At 53.8% G+C, this 6,639-nt stretch overlaps 1 protein-coding gene across 2 annotated transcripts in view; it reads right to left on the reverse strand.

The window, feature by feature from the left end:
* The window catches only part of LOC126212829 (uncharacterized), a 269,408-nt gene extending 263,263 nt beyond the window's left edge, over nucleotides 1-6,145 (reverse strand). The window contains exon 1 of one of the 2 annotated variants that reach the window (XM_049940240.1): nucleotides 5,923-6,145. The gene's annotated coding sequence lies outside the window, so the exon portion shown is untranslated. Of the gene's footprint in view, nucleotides 1-3,443; nucleotides 4,997-5,922 lie in introns of those variants that run through there. The other variant, XM_049940239.1, reaches the window with a different exon arrangement.
* Between the last annotated feature and the right edge of the window lie 494 nt (nucleotides 6,146-6,639).

A 6,639-nucleotide genomic window follows, 5' to 3' on the forward strand; every position in this document is an offset into this window, starting at 1 on the left:
AAGAGGCACATGCAGCAAAGGAAGCACATGCTGCAAAGGCAGCACATGCTGCAAAGGCAGCACAAATTGAGAAGCCTGAAACACACTGGAAAGGCAGCACAAACTGGAAAAGCAGCATATACTGGAAAGGAAGAACACACTGGAAAGGCGCAGACATTGTTAAGGCATCACAAACTGGATAGGCAACACTCACTGGAAACGCAGAACACACTGCGGAGCCACATCACTTGAAAACCACACACTATGTGAGGCAGCACACGCTGCGACTGCAGCCTTACCAGTGTGTGATGCCTTTCCAGTATGTGGTGCCTTTCTAGTGTGTGGTGCCTTTCCAGTGTGGTTCAAAATGGTTCAAATGCCTCTCAGCACTATGGGACAACATCTATGGCCATCAGTCCCCTAGAACGTAGAACTACTTAAACCTAACTAACCTAAGGACAGCACACAAAACCCAGTCATCACGAGGCAGAGAAAATCCCTGACCCCGCCAGGAATCGAACCCGAGCGTGGGAAATGAGAACGCTACCACACGACCACGAGCTGCGGACTCCAGCGTGGTGCTTTCCACTATGTGTGCTTCTCCAGTGTTGCTGCATATTAAATGTGTGCTTCCTTTCCGATGTGTGCTGCCTTCCCAATATGTGCTGACTTTTCAGTTTGTGCTGCCTTTCTCAGCATGGGCTGCCTTTGCAGTGTGTGCTGCCTAGTATTGTGTGCCGCCTTTGTAGCATGTGCTGCCTTTGTAGTGTGTGCTGCCATTGCAGCATGTGCTGCTGTTGCAGCGTTTGCACCCTTTGCATGGTGTACAGCCTTTGTAGCATATGCAGCCTTTGTAACATATACAGCCATTGCAGCATGTGCTGCCTTTGCAGCTTGTGCTGCCATTCCATTGTGTGCTTGTTTTATAGTGCATATTGCCTTTACAGTGCGTGCCGCCTTTCCAAGACAGCAAAGACAGTACGATTTCCAAAGGCAGTACACCGTGCGAAGATAGCACACCTTGTGCAGACAGCACGACTTGCAACGATGGCACACCTTGCGAAGACAGCATGTCTTGCCAAGACAGCATGTCATGGCAACACAGCACGACTTGCATAGGCAGCACACCTTGTAAAGGCAGCATGACTTACAAAATCAGCTCACCTTGTGAGGACAGCACACCTTGCGAATGCTGAACTCGTTGTGAACAAAGCTCGCCTTGCGAAGACAAATAGCCGCAAGACCGCTACGGTCGCAGGTTCGAATCCTGCCTCGGGCATGGATGTTTGTGATGTCCTTAGGTTAGTTAGGTTTAACTAGTTCTAAGTTCTAGGGGACTAATGACCTCAGCAGTTGAGTCCCATAGTGCTCAGAGCCATTTGAACCATTTGAGCCAAATAGCCTTACAAAGACAGCGCAGCTTGCAAAGACAGCACGCCTTGTGATGGAGGAATGCTTAGCAAAAGCAGTACTCCATGTCAAGGCAGCCAACCTGAAGAAGGCAGCATACCTTGCGAAGGCAGGACACCTTGCGAAGGCAGCACGTCTTGCAAAGGCAGCAAGCCATGTGAAGGCAGCACACCTTGCGAAGGCAGTACACCTTGCGAAGGCAGGACGCCTTTCAAAGACAACACGCCTTGCGAAGGCATCATGCCTTTTAGGGCAGCATGCCATGTGAAGGCAGCACTGCTTGCAAAGGCAGCACATCTTGCAAAAACAGCCCACCTTTCAAAGACAGCAAACCTTGCAAATACAGCATGCATTGTATAGACAGCTCACCTGGCAAAGACAGTAAACCTTGCAAAGACAGCAAACCTTGCAAAGACAGCATGCCTTGCAAAGAATTCACGGCCTGTAAGGAATTCACGCCTTGCAAAGATGGCACACATTTCAAAGATGGCCCACCTTGCCAAGATGGTACACAATTCCAAGACAAAACACCTTGCATAGTTAGAACAGCATGCCTGGTCAAGGCAGGACACCTTGACAAGACAGCATGCCTTGAGAAGACAGCACGCCTTGCCAAGACAGCACACCTTGCCAAGAAAGCATGCCTTGCCAAGACAGCATGCATTGCCAAGACAGCACACCTTGCCAAGACAGCACACCTGGCCAAGACAGCACACCTTGCGAAGACAGCATGCCTTGCAATGATGGCACACCTTGTGAAGACAGCTTACCTTGCGAGGACAGCACACCTTACGAAGAGAGCACGCCTTGCCAAGACAGCATGGCTTGCAAGGACAGCATGCCATACCAAGACAGCACGCCTTGCGAAAACTGGATGGCTTGCAAAGACAGCACATCTTGAAAAGATGTCATGGCATGCGAAGGCAGCATGCCTTGCGTAGACAGCACCTCTTGTTTAGACTGCACGCCTTTTTCAGACAGCAAGCATTGTGTAGATAGCTCGCCTTGTGTACACAGCATGCCTCGTGTAGGCAGGATGTCTTGTGCAGACAAGTCGCCTTGTGTAGATAGATCACATTGTATAGAGAGCACATCTTCCATAGACATGTACAGGCAGTATGCAATGTTTATATAGTATGCCATGTGTAGACAGCATGTCACGTGTAGACTGCACGAAATCTGCAGACAGCATGACATGTGTAGATAGCACGCCATGTGTAGAAAGAGCACCATGAGTAGACAGCATGAATTGCCAAGACAGCACACTTCCCCATGACAGCACCCCTTGCCAAGACAGCACACCTTGCCAAGACAGCACGCCTTGCCAAGACAACACGCCTTGCCAAGACAGCATACATTGCCACGACAGCACACCTCGCCAAAACTACAAGCCTTGCGAAGACAGCACACTTTGCGGAGAACACACGCCTTGCCAAGTCAGCACACTTTGCTAAGACAGCATTCCTTGTGAAGACAGCACTCTTTGTGAAGACAGGACGCCCTGCAAAGACACCACACCTTGCCAAGACAGCACGCCCTGATAAGGCAGCACGCTTTGCAAAGATAAGATGCTTTGCGAAGACAGCATGTGTGAAGGCAGCTGCCATTGCGAATACAACTTGCCTTGCGAAGACAGCACGCCTTGTGAAGACAGCACGCTTTGCAAAGTCAGCACACCTTGTGGAGACAGCATGCCTTGCCGAGACAGCACACCTTGCGGAGACAGCACGCCTTGCGAAGACAGCATGGCTTGGGAAGACAACACGGCTTGCTAAGACAGTACTCCTTGCAAAAACAGCATGCCTTGCAAAGACAGAAGGCTTGCAAAGACACCACAGATAGCCAAGACAGCACAACGTGCCAAAACAGCATCCCTTGCCAAGAAAGCATGCCTTGCAAAGACAGCACGCCTTACGAATACAGGACTATTTGCAGAGACAGCACGTCTTGAAAAGATGGCATGGCATGCAAAGGCAGAATGCCTTGCGAAGACAGCACCTCTTTTGTAGACTGCACGCCTTTTTGAGACAGCAATCATTGAGTACGCAACTCGCCTTGGGTAGACAGCACGACTTGTGTAGGCAGGATGCTTTGTGTAGACTGCACTCCACGCGAAAACTGCATTTCATGTGAAGGCTGCACCCCGTGCGAAGGCTGCATTCTGTGCAAAGGCTGCACTCTGTGCAAAGGCTGCACTCCTTACGAAGGCTGCACTCCTTGCGAAGGCTGCACTCCGTGCGAAGGCTGCATTCCATGCGAAGGCTGCACTCCGTAAGAAGCCAGCACTCCGTGCGAAGGCAGCACTCCGTGCGAACGGAGCACTTGTTGCGAAGGCAGCACTCCTTGCGAAGGCAGCACTCCTTGCTAAGGCTGCACTCCTTGCGAAGGCAGCACTCCTTGCGATGGGAGCACTCCTTGCGAAGGCAGCACTCCTTACGAAGGCAGCACCCCTAGCGAATCAGCACTCCTTGCGAAGGCAGCACTCCTTGCGAAGGCAGCACTCCTTGCGAAGGCAGTACTCCTTGCGAAGGCTGCACTCCTTGCGAAGGCTACACTCCGTGTGAAGGCTGCACTCAGTGTGAAGGCTGTACTCCGTGTGATGGCAGCACTCAGTGCGAAGGCAGTACTCCGTGCGAAGGCTTCACTCCATGCGAAGGCTGCACTCCATGCAAATGCTGCACTCGATGTGAAGGCTGCACTCCATGCAAAGGCTGCACTCCATGCAAACGCTGCACTCGATTTGAAGGCAGCACTCCGAGCGAAGGTTGCACTCCGAGCGAAGGTTGCACTCCGAGCAAAGGTTGCACTCCGAGCAAAGGTTGCACTCCGAGCAAATGTTGCACTCTGAGAAAAGGTTGCACTCCATACGAAGACTGCACTCCATGCGAAAACTGCATTTCATGCGAAGGCTGCACCTTGTGCAAAGGCTGCATTCTGAGCAAAGGCTGCCCTCTGTGCAATGGCTGCACTCCGTGCGAAGGCTGCACTCCGTGTGAAGGCTACACTCCGTGCGAAGGCAGCACTCTGTGCGAATGCAGCACTCCGTGCGAATGCAGCACTCGTTGCGAAGGCAGCACTCTTTGCGAACACAGCACTCCTTGTGAAGGCAGCACTCCTTACCAAGGCTGCACCCCAAGCAAAGGCTGCAGTCCTTGCGAAGGCTGCAGTCCATGCAAACGCTGCATTCCATGTGAAGGCTGCACTCTGTGCAGAGGCTGCACTCCGAGCGAAGGTTGCACTCTGAGCGAAGGTTGCACTCCGAGCGAAGGTTCCACTCCGAGCGAAGGTTGCACTGCATGCGAAGACTGCAATCCATGCGAAAACTGCATTTCATGTGAAGGCTGCACCCCATGCAAAGGCTGCACCTCATGCAAAGGCTGAATTCTGTGCAAAGGCTGCACACCGTGCGAAGGCTGCACTCCCTGCGAAGGCTGTACTCCGTGCGAAGGCTGCACTAAGTGCGAAGGCTGCACTCCGTGCGAAGGCTGCTCTCCGTGCGAAGGCTGCACTCCGTGCGAAGGCAGCACTCCGTGCGAAGGGAGCACTCGTTGCGAATCAGCACTCCTTGCGAAGGCAGCACTCCTTGCGAAGGCAGCACTCCTTGCGAAGGCAGCACTCCTTGCGAAGGCAGCACTCCTTGCAAAGGCAGCACTCCTTTGCAAAGGCAGCACTCCTTGCGAAGGCAGCACCCCTTGCGAAGGCAGCACCCCTTGCGAAGGCAGCACCCCTTGCGAATCAGCACTCCTTGCGAAGGCAGCACTCCTTGCGAAGGCAGTACTCCTTGCGAAGGCTGCACTCTTTGCGAAGCCTGCACTCCTTGCGAACGCTGCAATCCGTGTGAAGGCTGCACTCCGTGCGATGGCAGCACTCCGTGCGAAGGCAGCACTCCATGCAAAGGCTTCACTCCATGCGAAGGCTGCACTCCATGCAAATACTGCACTCAATGTGAAGGCTGTACTCCATGCAAAGGCTGCACTCCATGCAAACGCTGCTCTCAATTCGAAGACAGCACTCTGAGCGAAGGTTGCACTCCGAGCGAAGATTGCACTCCATACGAAGACTGCACTCCATGCGAAAACTGCATATCAATCGAAGGCTGCACCTCATGCAAAGGCTACATTCTGAGCAAAGTCTACACTCTGTGTGAAGGGTGCACTCCGTGCGAAGGCTGCACTCCATGTGAAGGCTGCACTCCGTGCGAAGGCAGCACTCCTTGCGAAGGCAGCACTCCTTGTGAAGGCAGTACTCCTTGAGAATTCTGCACTCCTTGCGAATTCTGCACTCCTTGCGAAGGCTGCACTCCTTGCGAAGGCTGCACACCGTGCGTAGGCTGCAATCCGTGCAATGGCTGCACTCCATGCGAAGGCTGCACTCCATGCAAAGGCTGCACTCCGTGCAACAGCAGCACTTCATGCGAAGGCAGCACTCCGTGCGAAGGCTTCACTTCATGCGAAGGCTGCACTCCATGCAAATGCTGTACATGCGAAGACTGCACTCCGAGCGAAGGTTACACTCTGTGCGAAAGCTGCACACCGTGTGATGCCTGCACTCCACGCGAAGGCTGCACTCCGCACGAAGACTCCACTCCGTGCGAAAGCTGCACTCCGTGCGAAGACTGCACTCTGTGCGAAGGCTGCACTCCATGTGATGGCTCCACTCCATGCGAAGGCTGAACTCCGTGCGAAGGCTGCAATCCGTGCGAAGGCAGCACTCCATGTGAAGGCAGCTCTCCGTGCGAAGGCAGCACTCCTCGAGAAGGCAGCACTCCGTGCGAAGGCAACACTCCGTGTGAAGGCAGCACTCCTTGCGAGGGCAGCACTCCTTGGGAAGGCTGTACTCCTTGCGAAGGCAACATCCCTTGCAAATCAGCACTCCTTGCGAAAGCAGCACTCCTTGCGATGGCAGCACTCCTTTCGAAGGCTGCACTCCTTTCGAAGGCTGCACTCCTTGCGAAGGCTGCACTCCTTGCGAAGGCTGCACTCCTTGCGAAGGCTTCACTCCATGCGATGGCTGCACTCCAAGCGATGGCTGCACTCCAAGCGATGGCTGCACTCCAAGCGATGGCTGCACTCCATGCGATGGCTGCACTCCTTGCGAAGGCTGCACTCCATGTGAAGGCTGCACCCCATGCAACAGCAGCACCCCGGGCGAAGGCATCACTCCATGCGAAGGCTGCTCTCCATGCCGATGCTGCACTCCATGTGAAGGCTGCACTCCATGCAGAAGCTGCACTCCCTATACAGGCTGCAC

The sequence above is a fragment of the Schistocerca nitens genome, chromosome 11 (assembly GCF_023898315.1).
Source record: "Schistocerca nitens isolate TAMUIC-IGC-003100 chromosome 11, iqSchNite1.1, whole genome shotgun sequence".
Lineage (NCBI taxonomy): Eukaryota > Metazoa > Arthropoda > Insecta > Orthoptera > Acrididae > Schistocerca > Schistocerca nitens.